The sequence below is a fragment of the Sapajus apella genome, unplaced genomic scaffold (genome assembly GCF_009761245.1).
Source record: "Sapajus apella isolate SASKATOON/1434 unplaced genomic scaffold, GSC_monkey_1.0 scaffold11, whole genome shotgun sequence".
In the NCBI taxonomy this organism is placed as follows: domain Eukaryota; kingdom Metazoa; phylum Chordata; class Mammalia; order Primates; family Cebidae; genus Sapajus; species Sapajus apella.
The window spans coordinates 11845106-11862743 of NW_022436951.1; positions in this window are offsets into that span (position 1 = coordinate 11845106).

Here is a 17638-nt window from a genome sequence, read left to right on the forward strand (position 1 = left end):
AGTAGCGAAGCTCTTAAATGAAGTAAAATATGCTCATCAAAAATTAACCAGTCTTAATTGCTACCAGTGATTACTGTTCATATAGAAACACTGGTAATAAGATATGTCAGTTATTCCCATTCAAAATATTAAGCATTTCCAAAATAACTAATTAAGAAATGCTGATTCAGAAATAAAATTTTCACTTGGTTTAAAATGGTATAGTTGCATTGAATTCTTGGATTTAGAGACGTTTATGTGAAATATAAATGACAAAATCATAATAGTTTATAATAAATTTATTTAAGAAACACCTGATGAAGAAAAGGAAGACAAGGAATAAAATGCATTATGATCATTTAGACAGTTTTGATTTAGTTAGAAATATTTATTATTTACCATCTATTAGTAATGCACTTTATTGAGTGTACACTGTATCTAAAGATGCATAGCTTCTGTTTTAAATAAAACATAAAATTTGGCCTAGCTTCTGTTTTAAATTGGGGATTAAGAAAAGTTGACAAATAATAAAAAACCATAATAGGAAATAAAAATGTCAAAAAAGATGTACAAAGACATCCTGATGTCTACTCACATCTCTGAATCAAACAGAATTTAAATCAATTTATTTATCTTTTCTATGAATGTTAAACAAGACAAGCTCATATTTGGTTTTGGAGAAAAGGGAGGGATGTCCAATGATGAATCTGAAAAAAGAGTGGGATCAAAATAGAAAAAATAGAAAAAAGAATATTCTAGGAAAAAAAATATTAGCAAGTATCAATTTATCAAGTCCCCCTGAACCATGCTGTGTGTATAAGAGAGCTGGAAACATTTTACCTGCATTTTGTAGCCCATAATTTTGATAAATTTTATTTTTACTTTATTTTCCAGAAATTCACTAAATTTGCTTTGTATTTCTTCTTTGGCTTAAAATGTTATTTTTATTCTACCGTGGAAGGACCTTTTTAAATTTTGATATGTTTTCAATGTATGCTTTTATTTCATTGCAGTCAGAAAATGCTGTTTGTGTTATTTGAATCTTTGGAAACGACTTGGGGTTGTTTTTGTTGCTTTTGTCTTTTGCGGTCTAATATATGAGAAGTTCTTGGTGAATGTTCCATGAATATTTTAAGAAGTGTATTTATTTTTATCATGGCTTATGTACATATGTATACATAATAACCACATACACTTATGATTATGCTTTTTACATTTTCTATATTTACCAGTATTTTGTCAACTTAATTGTAAGAGATGTTTTAAAATTACCTGTTATCAGTGAGATTCTTTCTACCTTTCCTTGTGTTATGTTCTGTTTCTGCTCTAGGAGAGTTTTTGGCTGTGTTTGAAGGGGCATAACCATCCCTTTCTTTTGCCTTCCCTTAGCATATAACATGTCTAAGGAAATGTGAGCGTCAGAATGGCATTCAATTAATTTTAACAAAATAAGCACATCCATGTATTATGCAGTTAGCAAATAAATAGAACATTACCATCACCCATGAAGTCCCTGGGGTTCTCCCAGTCACTGATCCCTCTCCCTATGTAAAAATATACTGGCTTTGAACATAAGATTAGAATTTTCTTGTTTTGAACTTTATATAATTTCATTTATGTAAATGAAATTATGCCATCTATTTATTTACCTAACACAATATCTCTAAGATTTATTTCTATTTCATTTAACAATAATTTATTAGTTGTCATTGAATATATGATATTCCATAATAGTAGTTGCTGACCTGGCGATGGGTGCTCAGAGCTGTCTGGCTGAAGGGCCTAGTGTCAGCAAACAGCCTCCAGCTCTCATCTCCTCCATGTTTTGTTTTAGCTGCAGAGAACTCCCTCATTTATGTTATGAACTTCCTGGGAAACTCCACATCTTGTTACTGAGATGATGAGTGTTACAAAATACTGACCAATTTAACCTAATCTAGACAACTCCGATGGGGCAGTTTGCATGCCTGAGATGCTGGCCTGTTTCAGACTGAGGCTGTGGTGTTCTGGAACCATTTTGACTTGCCTCTGTTCAATCAGTACTTCTTCTTCCTTCCTTTCACAGGTATTGGTCCCTAAAGAACATCTTGCACTCCATACTCCATCTCAGGATCTTCCTCCAGAGATCTCAACCTGTGAAACCATTATAGAAGAAGATGTTCATCCACTCTATCATAGAAGGACACCTGGGCTGCCCTCAATTATTGGCTATTTTCAATAGAACTACTGGAAACATTCTAGTAAATTTCTTTGGGATATGTATTTACGGTTGGGATTGTTGGATAACAGCATTTGTTTGCTTAAGCTTAGTAAACATATTTTTATAAAATGCTATACCAACTTACTATCAATGTACAAGAATTCTAGTTACACAACATTTCATTCAATCTTATTTGGTTGAGACCGAGAAAGCACAGGGGAAAACAAAATTTTCTAATGTTTTATATTTTAGCTTTGTTGGTGGTGTGTGGTGGTTTCATGCTGTGGTTTTAGTTAACATTTCCCTGATGATTAATGTAATTCAACAAAATTTTAAATGTTTGTTGAATATTTGGACATTTGTATATCTTTTTTTTGTGCATGAAGTGGCTGCTTGAAATCTTTTGCCAGTTTTAATTGAGCTGTCTGTCTTTTTCTTTTTGATTTTGGAGTCTTTCATTTTTCTAAATGTAGTTTTCTTTTCAAATATACGTATTGTAAATGCCTTCTTTTAATATGTGGTTTACTTTTACATTCACATAATGGAAATTTTGATTAACAGAAGTTCTTAATTTTAATGTCATCCAATTATCATTTTGTTCTTTAAGCTAATGGTTTCTGTGTTTAATTTAACGAATGTTTCTTACCCAAGGTAATGATGATATTGTTCTGTTTTCTACTACAAGTGTTATTGTTTAGCCTTCTACATACTGTGAGGTAGTGTTCAAATTCTATTTTTTTCCTGTGTATAGAAGTCCACTTGATCCAACATCTCTTGGTGAAAATTCCATTTGTTATCCATTGGTCAAATGAGGGTAATAAATTTGTCATGAAGAAATTCTTCATTTCTGTGTCTCTATAACATGCCTGGCTAGCTTATTCTCTAACACTTCTGCTGTAGTTTAATATGTTAATATTGAATTTGCTAGTGCTCCTGCTTTTAAAATTTTTATTTTTAACATTTGTGGGTACATAGTAGGTGTATATATTTATAGGGTACATGAGATATTTGACACTGACATGTAATACCTAATAATCACAGCAGGTGATGGGGTTTTCATCACATCATGCATTTATACTTTCTTTGTGTTATAAAAATGTGATGATTTAAAATAAAATGTCCTCTATTTTAATGCATTGAGTTTGTATCTAAATAGCATTGCTAATATCAAGTATTATTTCTAATAATTATTTTTAGAGTTTTTACTTTTTCTCATTTGTAATCATCTTACCTCAGTCTAAGAACAGTTTTGTTTTTTTTTCCCAATGAGTACATATTTTAATCCTATCTCTTTATTATTACTGCTTTGATGAGAGCTTAGGTACAGTGCTACATGGAAATAGTGACAACAGGCATCATTGTGCATTTCTCAATCTCAGACTAGAAGACTTCAGTTATTCACAATTAAATGTAATGCTTGCTGTACACTTGCTTATTTGTACACACTCTTACGCAGATTAAGAAAGTTGCCTTCCATTACTCTTTTGTTATGTGTGAATATGTATGGGCCTTGAATTTAAGCAAATGTTTTTACTGCATCTATTGAGATGGCTAGGCTGTATGTTTTTTCACCTTATAATCTGTTAATGTGATGAGCTGTGATTCATTAATATGATTTAGTAGCCATTTTGTTGCATCATTATATATTGCTACATTAATTCAATTTTTGCCTAAGACATAGAAAGCTAGAAAAAAAAAAACCCACACATTGTTACTGCCTTAACAATAAAAGGAATATGAATAAACTACAAAATACCAATTTTTTGAGCCCAGTTGACAGCTAAGGAAAGTTGATAGCTTGAACCCTCCATAGGGACACTCCAGTGAGTGACTACGAGGATTGGCTCACTTGACACAGCACACAAGGAAAGAGTCAGTGATTACCACACATGTGGGGAAAAACAAGTTAGATACCATTGTAACACATTTCTTACAGTTTAATTTAACTTATATAACCCCTCTTAGCTTTAAACACAAAAGGACTTTGCACTCACTCAGTCTTTTTTCCAAAAACCTCCACCAGATATATTCAAAAGAAAAATTGAGAGAGGAGTGGGGACCAGAGAGAGCAGCCTTCAGGGGCACAGGTGTGGAAGTGCTGCCTGAGAGCCATGAAACTATGCACCTCTTTCTGGAAACTTCTCTTATGTGAGGCAAAAACCTTAAGCCACTGGGATAGTGGTAGTAATTCCACCCAAACATAGGATGCAAACTCTATCCAATTACTGCTGGAAAAAAAATCGAAGAAAATATGCTTGTAATTCTTTAGGAGAGGACAAAAGTTGTCCTAGGCTTATTACCTTATGCCACTACCAGTAAAAGTCTCCTTTTTCTGGCAAAGGAAATCGTCTATCACACAAAACCTGACATAGATACAAGTTTGGATGCCACAAGCAGGAGGGAGAGGAATGCTGTGAAGGTACTATTTCTGATACTCAAGTTCACAGGTTCTTCCTAAGACTGAAATTGGACAAAGAACACAAGGGACAAGCAACTTCTCATCACAAACCTGGCAAGCATTATGTAACAAGAAACAGAAGCGTAGCACTGGGAGAGAGATCAAGCGGTCGTCTCCATGTGTGGTACAGGTAGGCAGGGATAGCTGAAATCTGAATTTGGTTAGGAATAATGAGAGAAGGCTTCCGTCAATACAGTTCCTGCTGCTGGTGTGATGAGAGAATTTAAAACAATATAAATCATAGGTTAAAGAATATAGTGAAATACACGGACAACATCATTAAGTAGACAGAATTATTAACAGAAAGAGGGAAAATATAAAAATGAATCAATAGAAATGGCTAAAAATAAAACAAACAAATAAACTTGCATCAGAGGTGAAAAATTCCTTTGATGGGCTTCTTAATGGATTTAACATGGCAAAGGCAAGGTTCACCGACCATGAAGACAGATCAGTAGCCATCACCCAAAGGAAACTTGAAAAAAGAAAAAAAATAGTTTTAAAAAATAAAACAAGCAAACATCCATTTATGTGTGACTGGATTCCCAAAAGGAATACAGAGAAAGCACTAGGAAGAATAAATATTTGAAGATGTAATGGCTGAGGATTACCTACAAATATAAACAACACGAAAGCACTGATATATAAAGTTCAGATAATCTCAATCAGAATAAAAACAAAACAAAACAAAACAATGAAACACACCTAAACACATAATATTCAAACTTCTGATGATTAAGGAGAAGCACCAGATTAAAGATTCTCATTAAAGATAAGGAGAAAATCTTGAAGATAGAAGTAAAACGAAAAAAAGACACATTACATACAAAAGAAGAGTCATACGAATTACTCAGACTTCTCAACAAAAACCATGCAAGCCAGAAAACAATTAAGTGTTCTCTTCAAAGACCACTGTTGTTCTCTTCTTGGATTCAAATGCCACACATATTAAATAGTTTGATATTATTTCATAGACTCTGAGGCTCTATTTTTTTTTTTCTCTTTCTGATTTCTCACCTTGGAGATAAATGTTCTGTTTCAAGCTCACCAGATCTGTCCTCTACCACTTCATTCTCCCCTTCCTTCCAACTAGTAACTTGTTTTTTAATTTTAGGTATTCTTTATTTGAAAAATTTTTCGACCCTTATTTACTTCAGTTTTTCTCCTTGAATTTTCTCCTGCTTTTCTCTATCATTTTATTCTTTGTACTAATTTGCTTCACTTAATTAAGAATAGATATGGTAGATATTAAACAAAACATAACAAAACAAAGGAATGTCTCTGGTTCACCTCAGTATCATCTTTCTCTAGCATACTCATTCAACTGTTGCTCTTGTTCTTTTGGGGCTTTGTGAATAATATACTGTTCATTATTCATGTTAATATGTGGGATTATGGATTCTGGGTTTATTACTATTATTTTTGCTTCTCTTGACATTTCCTTAGTTGGACTTGAACTACAAACTCTGGATCATGGGTGGCATTTCTGGCTTCAGTTGAGATCTCTACATTTTTCTTTTTTTTAGTGGGCATACAGTGTTGCATGAGTAATTTGGGGCTCAGTCAGATTTATGGGTAGAGAGGATTTAGATATCCCTTTTTTGACTCTTTCCTTATAGCATTCTTTAGTCACTTTTTTTGTAGCCATGATTTCTCAGGCTTTGTTTTACTAACAGTCCCATTTTAAAAAATCATGCTTTTTCCACTCACACCTCTAGTAACTTGTGTATGCCACATTGAGGCTGCAATGTAGTTACAGGTTACGTGCCTCAAAAATGTATCTTATTTAATCTAGGTTTTTCTAACTGCCCTTCAAGAATACGTAAGACTTTTTCTCCTTCTCCCCACTATTCAGCACTTTTAGGTAGTTACTCTTTTATTTTGCCCATGTGTGATAGATGTTTTATTCTGGCGATCTATCCAAAAGACAGTCCATCATTCTCAGAAACAAATTTATCTTTTTAATGTCTAAAAGATCTGTAGTGCAATTTTAATTTCTGATGTTTCTAATCTTTTATTTTTCTCCTTTTTATGATGATATCTGATTTTATTTTTTGTTTTTCATTCATAATTTTAAATATATCATTCATTTTTATAAGGTTTTCTTTTTCTAATGATTAAATTTAAATACAAAACTTTATAAAATGCTCTTGGTCTTATTATTATTTACTATTTGCTCACTCTCATTCATGTTGAAATTATCCAGTAACCTTTCTTTCCTTCAACAAATCTTTCCTTTTCTCCACAATTTAATTTGAAGTGTTATTTTTCTTCCAAGTAATCTCTATTAGAAAGTAACCATTATTTATCAATACCACCTTGGTTTGAGGCTCAAAAATATTTGTCATATTTCAACTGGTGAGGGAAAAAGTTTTAAAAAAAGAACTGAGACATAACTATTATAGTGTAATTTGGGACATTGGAGGAATGATGCTTACAATAGTTTAAATATAAATTATGCTTACAATTTTTGCATTGGATAAGAATTGAAAGGCAGTTTAAGACCATAATCTGAAGGGCTTTGAGTTTCATATTTCTAGAATATTAGCATGTTTTTAGATCTTGGGTAGTTTTAATGAAGACAAAACTGAAAAATCCAGATGGTTTTCTAAAAAAAAAAAAAAAAAAAAAAAAAATAGTACTTAAGTGGTTGTTTTCTTTCAGACTTTTCTATGTCTCATTTCTCTATTTTTAAAAGGTATCTATCTTAAACTTGGTTTTCTGACAGCATAGTTTTTGGTGAGAATTCACTTGTCAGTAATTAATTTAGCAACCATTTTCAGGCAAAATCAGTGAAGAAATAGAGGAAGGAGAAAGCAGAAGGGGAAGGAGCCAAGCAAAGATGCAACCCTTGATGATGTCCCAGACTCAGCCATAAATTACAACAGATTTTTTTTTGTTTTTGGCTCTGACTATGGAGGCTGAGCTTACACTTGCAATCATCATTTATTGAATAAAGATTTATTCTGCTTTCACTGCTTACTCAAGCAAATCTGCCCTAGTACCTGGAGTCCAATATCGCAAATACGGTCTTAGAGGAGGGCTTGCTTATGCAATCAGACACATGATAAAATTAGGCATCACAAAGAAGATGTCTCAGGGATGTGAGGAGACCAGCACCTGGAACTGATAGTTTCTACTATATTAATCTTTATAAATTGTTATTATTTTTATATTAACAAGTAACAATTGTACATATTTATGTGGTACAATGTAATATTTCACATCATGTATATACAGTATAGTAATCAGGATAATTAATTTAACTATAACAATAACTTATTTATTTGTGGTAGGAACACTCAAAGCCCTCTCTTCTTGTTATTTTGACTTTGGTTGACTATAGTTATTCTACTATGAAAAAGGAAAGTACAACTTTTTCTTCCTTACTCATTGTAACTTTTACCTATTGACCAATCTCTTCCCACTCCCACCATCCCCCTTAGTCTCTCATGACCACAGTTCTATCCCCTACTTCTATGAGGTCAACTTTTTTGGTTTCTACATATGAATGAGAGCATAGTTTTTATATTTCTGTGTCTGGTGTATTTCACTTACCATATATCCTCCAGGTTCATCCACATGTTGTTGATGACATGGATTTCCTCTACATCCTCACCTAATCTTGGGTATCACAGATTTTGCTGTTTATAGATAGTCTGAAATGCAAATATTTAAGTCGATTTTGTTAGTGTTTTTATCTCTCTCATCAAATATATGGAGAACACTGGTTTCAAAGAGACTCAAAGTGCTTAATTATATCATTATAATAGATGCAAGTATTGATAACTTAATGGTAATATTTTAACATTATTAAACTGGCTTTGCTATATAATAATGTAACCAGACTATCCTGATGTTTCCATTTTAAGAAAATCAATTTTTTAATAAATAAAATTAAATGTACAGGTCTTAAGGATTTGATGAAGTCCTGTTCCTAAAGGCAACCAACTAGTTAGTATCAGGGCCAACTAGTTAGTGACAGGCTTATGTAAATTCATTTATAATTCTTTTCACAGTTCTGTGCTGTGATCTTTCCTAATTCCAAATAGGTATTGTTCAGATCATCACCAAATGAAATCTATCCACTGAATGCTTTTGTATGGTAGTTGTGGTGGGGAGGAACATAAAGGAGGAAAAAGAAGGTCCTGGTTTCTGAGATAGGAATAGGTTCATTAATGCTGGGAGTATTTTGATGAGAATAGATTCTTCCGTTAATGTATCTGTGAGTTACTTTATATTACCTATGCTGTTCTAGTTCACTTCCATTTTCTTGAAATAAAAGCAGCAAGATTTAACAGTTGTATTATTAAAATTCTTTAACCTACATGAACTAGGATATAATGGCTCAATAGCAAATAAGGGAATTTTTCTGTAAAGATAGCAATCTTTGAAAATTTAGCTGAATTTCACTAAACTATGAACACTTTTAATTTTAAAAGTAGGCCAAGACTGTCTCAAGATTAGATTTTAATAAAGGATTGCAAACACCATATTCCTCTAAGTTTTGATGTCGTTAGCAAAACCATAGGAATCTGAAAATAAAGAACACTTCCAAATTGTTATCTGATTATTTGCATATATGTTAGTCAAAGAAGTATTTTCCCAAATACATTTAAACATTTGGAAAGCATTTTATTTTACCTTCATCTTTTCACATATTCCTGGTTTTTGAATGCATACTTATTCTCATGGTTGAAGGGAAGACATATACCCAACACTTTTTCAAATATATTTGAAAGAGAATTTTAAGCAATGTTTGTTGGCTTGGTTTTAACCAGTGCTAGCGAGAGTAAGAAGACCCCAAGCTCTCCAAATGGTGACAGCCCAAGGCAGTTCTATCAAATTACTAAGCAAAATATACTGGTCCACTATTACTGAAATTTTCTACTCTGCAGCCATGACCTCTGGGTAAGAAAGATAAGGCTGTTGGTGTGCATGAGCACCTCAGTTATTTACATTGACTATGGCTTAGTCAGTAGAAAGTGTAGTAATTGTATCATATCCCCCTAAATATTGAACCTGCTATCTCAGTTTGATGTCTTATTGATAAATCAAGACTATCTGCTTGTATTTCCAGTATCTCTACCTCGAATAATCATCCACAAATACTTGCCATGTCCTTTCAAGAAGTTTGTCTAAATAGGTAAACTGTTTTTTTCATATCCCATTACTATTCATTTCACGTGAATGTGAACTTTGGACAGTAAAGGTAAAGAGAATCCAGAAATGTGAGGGTAAGAAAGTGATGGCAGATATGACAAATACTTAGGTGAGCAATCCACTTTCAAATGCCAAATCTGTGTGCTTAATTTTTAACAAACGTTGTGGGAAATGAAGAAAACAAGAGTGGTGTGAGAAGCAGAGAAGAACAGGTTTTACAGTGATTCACACAAATGAGCTATACTTGAAAGATGCCGTCTGTCTCTGAATTAGCAGAGAAGGAGGAAAGCTTTGGTTTTGCATCACTTCACTATTTCATTTCCACAGAAACTTTCTGCAAATATATGGTCTAAGATAATCCAATTCATTTACTAGTTCATGTTTTAAAACAGGAAAAAATAAAGAACTGGTACCATAAGGGAAAATGTAGATGACATTTCATAATAATTATCAAAATTAATTGATCTTAACCAGAAGAATATTTTATAAAAACTGAAAATTGTGGTCGAAAGATCTTCTGTAAATAATAGTAAGAAGAAGGAAAAATAGGAAGAGAAATTATCTCTTTGAAGATCTTTGAAAGACAATTTCAATAATAGGTAGGAGATCATAAAACAAAAGCAAGAGATCAAATGTAAGCTAGTCCAACTAACAAAGAAGGTAAAATAAAATTCTCCCTATTCCCCCAAAAATAACATAATGAGAATGAATATATACACATGGAAAAGATTGTAATGAAAAATTTAAAAAGTGAGATTCACTAACATAAAAAGGACACAATTGAAAGAATAAAGATAAACTATCTCTCTTTAGAGACAGAGCTAAAGCTACACATAGAAGATGATAAGAGATGGCCAATATACAGAGTCCCCCAAATAAAATTAAAATAACCACAAATAATAATTTGATGATATTTTAAGACCTTTTGGAAGTCTTCTAAAGAAAGCACTCCATGTGGTTGAAGATTCAGACTCCTATTTTGTTCTTATAAGGTCTTCAACATGTGATATTTTCATGTTTAAGGATAGTTGATTCTCTTCCAACAGTGTATCTGAACCCTAAGCAATAGGATTGGATAAAGGTGTGTAGACAAGAGAACACTCTCCTTTTTAATTGTTCATATCTCTTCCATTCACATCAGTTACTTGAACTTAGACATAATGCAGCTGTGAGTATAGCTTTTATATTTTAGCAAGGTAGTTCTAGGTCTAACTAAAACATATTTTACTAGAAAAGAAATACAGAGTAGCTACTGAGGGGACACCAGTTATCTCCATCACAATGCATTCAACATGTACATGGAAGAATTTATAAAAAAGTAACAACACTGAGGGGATGGATAGAAGAAGGGGCACCAGGAAACTAAGACATAAGTATGAGCAAAAAATTAAGTGGATACTTTTACTGATTTTTAAACCACAAGAATGCATTGCCTACTCCAAAATAAAATTTAGTAAGGTATGGTGATTAAACATATACTAAATAACAAATACACAGTGTCATTAAATGCATATAAAAGAAGGAGAGATGTGCATATCTGTGTTGAGAAAAAAGACCATTATGTCTGTACTTGATGCCCATATTAAAGATGGTTAGTAAAAGTGAATACCTTTAATATGTGTTCTCAGATTTCTTGTCTGAGCAACTTCTTTTCTATTTACCCCCACTTTTTTTGAAACATAAATATTATCTATAGAGCATATTCAATTATTAAAATGTTACTATAAAATACAAATATTCAATTATTAAAATGTTACTATAAAATACAAATATCTATTTTTTAATTTTCCAAAATTCAAAAATTTTATACTTTGACATTCAAGTATAAAATTTGTTATATGAAACTGTGAGGTGCTAAACTAACAAATGATTTTGTTTCTAATTCTATGCTTAAATCCCATCAATTTGAAGGTGCTGAGCTGGAAAGGCTACTACTCTCAATAGGCATTGTCATTAGCGCTATGGGAACAGATTGCTAAATCATTCAAATTCCAGAATGAGCCAACCAATTCCTTCATTAATATAACCAAATTAACCACATTGTTTTAAGATCTGTGTATTCTATTCATCATAGCAATGGGAAGAGATTAACAGCATGTAAATTTCTACATATGCATGCAAAATAAACTGGAGAATGATTGTGTTAATCCATTTGCATTGCTATAAAGTAATACTTTAGACTGTAAAATTTATAAAGAAAGGAGGTTTATTTGGTTCACAGTTCTGTTGGCTGTACAAGCAACATGGTGACAGCATCTGCTTCAGGTCAGGCCTTAGGAAGCTCACAATCGTGGCCGAAGGTGAAGGGGAGCCAATGTGTCACACAGCAAGAGATGGAGCAAGAGAGAGGGAGGACATGTGAGGCTCTTTTAGACAACCAGCTCTTGCATGAACTCAGAGTGAGAATTCACTCATTACTGTGAGGACAGCACTAAGCCATTCATGAGAATTCTCCCCCGAGATCCAAACACCTCCCACTAGGCCTACCTCCAACATTGGAGATTGCTTTTCAACATGAGATTGAAGGGGACAAAACATCCAAAACATAGCAATAATCTTGTATCAGCAGCTGCATCTATTTGATGTCTGTGGTGGTTGATATTATGTGTCAGTTTGGCTAGGATGCAGTGTCCCAGGACTTGGTCAAAAACCAGACTGGATGTTGCAGTGAAGGTACTTTTAAGATAAGATTAACAATCAAATCAGTAGGTTTTGAATAAAGCAAATCATGCTCCATAATGTGGGTGGGCCTCATCTAGTCAGTTGTAGGCTTTGAGGTAAAATAAAAAGAGGTCCTCAGGGAAAAGAAATAGCTTTCCTAAACTCATCAGACTCTACAACATCAATTCTTTTTGGGCCTCCAGGCTGCAAGCAGATCCCAAGCCTCAACAAGCATTTGAGCTAATTACTTAAAATAAACCTCTCTGTCATTCTCCACCCCTCTCTCCTGGGTATGTGTGTGTGTTGTATGATAGGCTTTCTTTAAAAAGATTATATTTCCTAATGCTAATCCTCCCCAGCCCCCTACCCCGACAGGCCCCAGTGTGTGACATTCCCCTTCCTGTGTCCATGTGTTCTCATTGTTCAACTCCCACTTATGAGTGAGTACATGTGGTGTTTGGTTTTCTGTTCCTATGTTAGTTTGCTGAGAATGATGGTTTCCAGCTTCATCCATGTCCCTGCAAAGGACATGAACTCATCCTTTGTAATGGCTGCATAGTATTCCATGGTGTATATGTGCCACATTTTCTTTATCCAGTCTATTATTGATGGGCATTTGGGTTGGTTCCACGTCTTTGCTATTGTGAATAGTGCTGCAATTAACATACATGTGCATGTGTCTTTATAGTAGAATGATTTATAATTCTTTGAGTATATACCCACTAATGGGATTGCTGTGTAGAAGACAGGTTGATGGGTGCAGCAAACCACCATGGCACATGTATACCTATGTACCAAACCTGCATGTTCTGCACATGTATCCCAGAATTGAAAGTATAATAATAATAATAATAATAAAAAGATTATATTCTGTATTTGAGTTGGACTTTTATTTTGGTCTAAAATTTCAATGAATTGAAAAGTGCTCCATGAACATAAACAAAATAGTTTAAGTAAAGCAAATATAATTTAGCCTAACAATTGTTGACAATAGGATATTTTCCTTTAAAAATTATGTGCCATGTAAATGTGATTGATTTGTACTCTGAGTGATTATAAGATCACTGGATGATCTGACATTTTAGCTTTTTCTAATTTTTAGTATGATTAAAAAATATAACTGAAAAAATGAGAGTTAATTATTCCAACATCATAGGGCTTTCTCAGAGCAGATATTCAAATTGTGAAAGGATAGCGGAGAATTAGATAATACCTTAGGCGTCTTGTCTGAAAATATTTTTTAAAATAAAATGTACACATTTTGTTGGCATAATTTTCATCCTCAGATAGAAAAGCCTTGACTTCATGTCAGTGAGTTTTAATAAAAAATAAATGACTTCTAACTCCATTCAAGGAAGGGTAGGATATTTATGGGGAAAAGAGCTTCAGGAGAGCTACAGGGGAAATGTCACTACCTGCTCAAGAAGAATGAAATGTCATTTTGCATTAAAAAACATATGATTATGGCTTTTCTGTAAAATTCACAAAATCTTTTATTGCAAGGGAAAACTTTACTTAATTGGCAGCAGACATAGATATATATCAAATCAAAGCTACAGTGCCAACCAGAGAAATGTTATTTGACGTCAAGGGAAGACAAGTTCTTTAATATTGCAGTGCAATTTGCACTTGTATTTGCGTGGAAATGCACTGCAAGGACCACAACATTAAACTCTGTCAATTCTTGAATTGCGATTGTCTGCATGAGTAAAAATCATTGTCTAATCATAGTCAGAAAGCCTGCTTTTATTTGTAAACACTTTTCCTTCTGTTGGAAAAAATACTATTTGCGTCCTTAAGAAGTGTGAACACCCCTTGTCAAATCCACTCTCCTTCATTTTTAGTTATCTCAAGACAGCATTTATGGTCAAGAAGTTGAGCAGTTTAATGAAACACGGCTCCCCAAATGAGTGCCTGTCATGTCACAGACACTGAAGGCCTATCCGTTGAGTAAATTAATTCATATGTGGAAAATTTTTCAAAAGTAAAGCTTTTGATTTTTATTCATTTATGTATGTTTGCCTTAATTCATTGGCACCATTCAAATGAATGCAACATATATCTGCTGATTGTTATGTTCTTCAACAATAACCGTTTTCAATGATAAACAATTTCCTTTAATGAGTCCTGTTGTAGGGCGTCCTACAAATTGTACTTATTGTAATATCGGTGTTCAGGATGTCACTGAAGAAGAGGTGGTTTGAGGCAAGTACAGAAGTGTTACTATTCTGTTTGACTAGAGTAGCAAATTGTATAATTTCTGGGTACCTTGTTCACTATAGAAAAATCTCCATGATTAACATCCATATATGGATGTTATGTTTAATATAACTCTAAACTAAAGTAAAATAGGCTTATGGTACTAAGTTAAAAGAAGAATTGAATGTACCCTCTCATATTTGAGACAACTTTTATGTGCTTGTGAAGAAAATATTTTACCCTTAAGAACCTGCTGTGCTCCTTTTCCTTTGTGTCTGTTTGAACTCAGTTCAACCATTAAAAACTGCAGTGAGTCCAGGACTACTTTGATGCTTCATTGGTGACAGGGGTCTTAAATAGTTATTTTAAATATTATTTGCTTACCAGTTTTTCCTTTCCAATCATAAGTTTCTCCAGGGTTGAGACATTTTTATTTTTTACTTTATTTTTAGTTTTATTTTTTGAGACGGAGTATCACTCCGTTACCCAGGATGAAGGGCAGTGGCACAATATCGGCTCATTGCAGCTTCCACTTCCCAGGTTCAAGTGATTCTCCTGTCTTAGTCTCCTCAGTAGCTGGGATTACAGGCCTGCATGACCACGCCCAGCTAATTTTTATATGTTTAGTAGAGATGGGGTGTCACCATGTAGGCCAGGCTGGTCTCGAACTCCTGAATTCAGGTGATCTGACCACCTTGGCCCCACAAAGTGCTAAGATTACAGGTGTGAGTCACCTGAGGCCTGGCCAAGACCTTTTTAAACATAACTTTCTTTCCTCAGTATGTGGCAATATGCATTAATTGTAACAAATGATCAAAAATTCATTGAATTCAACTGACTTCTGTTAATTTTTAAATAAAAGCTTTATATACACATAATGAAAAATATTCCAGGGAGTTCTAAGGTAATACATAGGAAGTGAAGCATTTCTTTTTCAATCTCAAAATCTTTTAAGTCTATTGATTTTTGTGGTTCAAACTTTACCAAACTTCAAATAATATGCACATATATAAGAGATGAGGAATTCATGTACTTAACACTAATGCTGATCTTATCATTCCAACCACGTTCTTTAAATTAAATGTTAATGTTTAATCCTTCTATTGATACCATTGCAGACTGGCTTTCTAGGAAGCAGCCTCTGAGCTGGAGATTAGTGTGTGGGAAGTTTATTATAAAGTGCTCTGACAATCAAAGGGAAAGAAGGAATAAGCAGAGGCAAAGTCAGGGTGCCATGAAAACTTGACTGAGGCCTCCACAGGCTCCCTGGAGACTTCTGAAGCTGGAATGCCCTTTCAGAGCTGGCCCTAAATGGTGTCTCAAGGCCTGGAATTTTTACCCTCACATGAACCAGTCCTTGGATTGGTGGTTGCTCACAGGAAAGGGGTGTGGCTTTGGGTAGAGTGATTCTTTCAGCCGAGGACAATTCTTGGAGTTGGCACGAGCCAAAGGCTACCAGCTGCCTACAGTCTCAGCAGTGAGAGGATTACATTTTTCAGTGCTGAGGCAGAATCAGGGCAGTGGCCCACAGGGTCCGCTCCACACGATTCTATAATTTTAACTAAGAAATAAAATTCCATTTTCGTTCCTCTATCTTTGATTGCATCTCTTGACTCTTAACAGATGGCTTCTACACACAACAATTTTATTTTCTTTCACATAAACAAAGACAATATTACTAGGTCCTGGAATGGTATATAGTGACTCTACTGTAATCAGGAACACAGACACCTTCTGTCTTCCAGCTCTTTCTTCCCTAGTACTGGTTTCTGCGTTCCAGGTTACTTCATGCCTAAGATAAATGTTGAAACTTCATTTCATTCCATCCCAGGAAGCAGAAGGAAAGGGCCAAAGAGTATGTCCCAGATAGTTCTTTACATAATCACATAGCTCATCGAGCGTCAAGAAAGACCAAAAAATGTCATCTTTGAGTATAACTGCAGCATTAAAATAACGTTGGATTTTGTTACTGAAGAAGAAGGGGACATTGAAAACAGGAAAGCAGCATTCTCTGACATACGTTCATCGAATATACTCTTTTATATCTATTTATAATGTATATTTGTTATATTTACATATAATGTTTTCTAGCTTTAGAAGTTATCAGATAAATATCCGAATTAAGATATTGCTTCAAATTGTGTGATAATTGAATGACTTAAATGTTATAGTCATTATAATTTTATGATACTGATGAAAAATAGTTTAAAGTATGATATTCTATTTAGTTTAAATACAAATATTGGAAACGTCTATATTTAGGGAGAAAGTTTTCTTTTTTTTAAGCCCCACCACCCAGGCAATTCTGATTGCAGGAGATTTATCCAAAAAATTATGACAATGCCCATATGTATGATAAGTTTTTAAATCCAAATGTACAAAATGCTGAAAATAATTAAAGTATTAAGAATGATTCTAACTATGGTGAGCTAAGGAGCTAAGCATCCTTGTTTAAAAATTACTTGATGATAAAATATAAATGGTGACATAGATGAAAAGCAGAAAACAAAAAGATATTACTAAAGAAAAGACAGAAAGAAAGAATCAAATATACTTTTGATGGCATATATTCATTTACTTAAAAATACTTCAGGCTAGGTGTGGTGGCTCACGCCTGTAATCCCAGAATTTTGGGAGGCCAAGGTGGGTGGATCAACTTAGGTCAGGAATTCGAGACCATCCTGGCCAACATGGTGAAACCCCATCTCTACCAAAAATACAAAAAATTAGCCTGGTATCATGGTGGGAACGTGTAGTCCCAGCTATTAAGGAGGCTGATTTAGTATTCTTAGTAGAGATGGATTTCACTACTAGAGATGGATATTGGTCAGGCTGGTTTTGGACTCCTGACCTCAGGTGATCTGCCCACCTTGGCTTCCCAAAGTGCTGGGATTACAGGCATTAGCCACTGCACCCAGAAAAATCAAATATATTTTATATACTCTTTGCTAATTACTAGAATAGTTAATATTACTTCT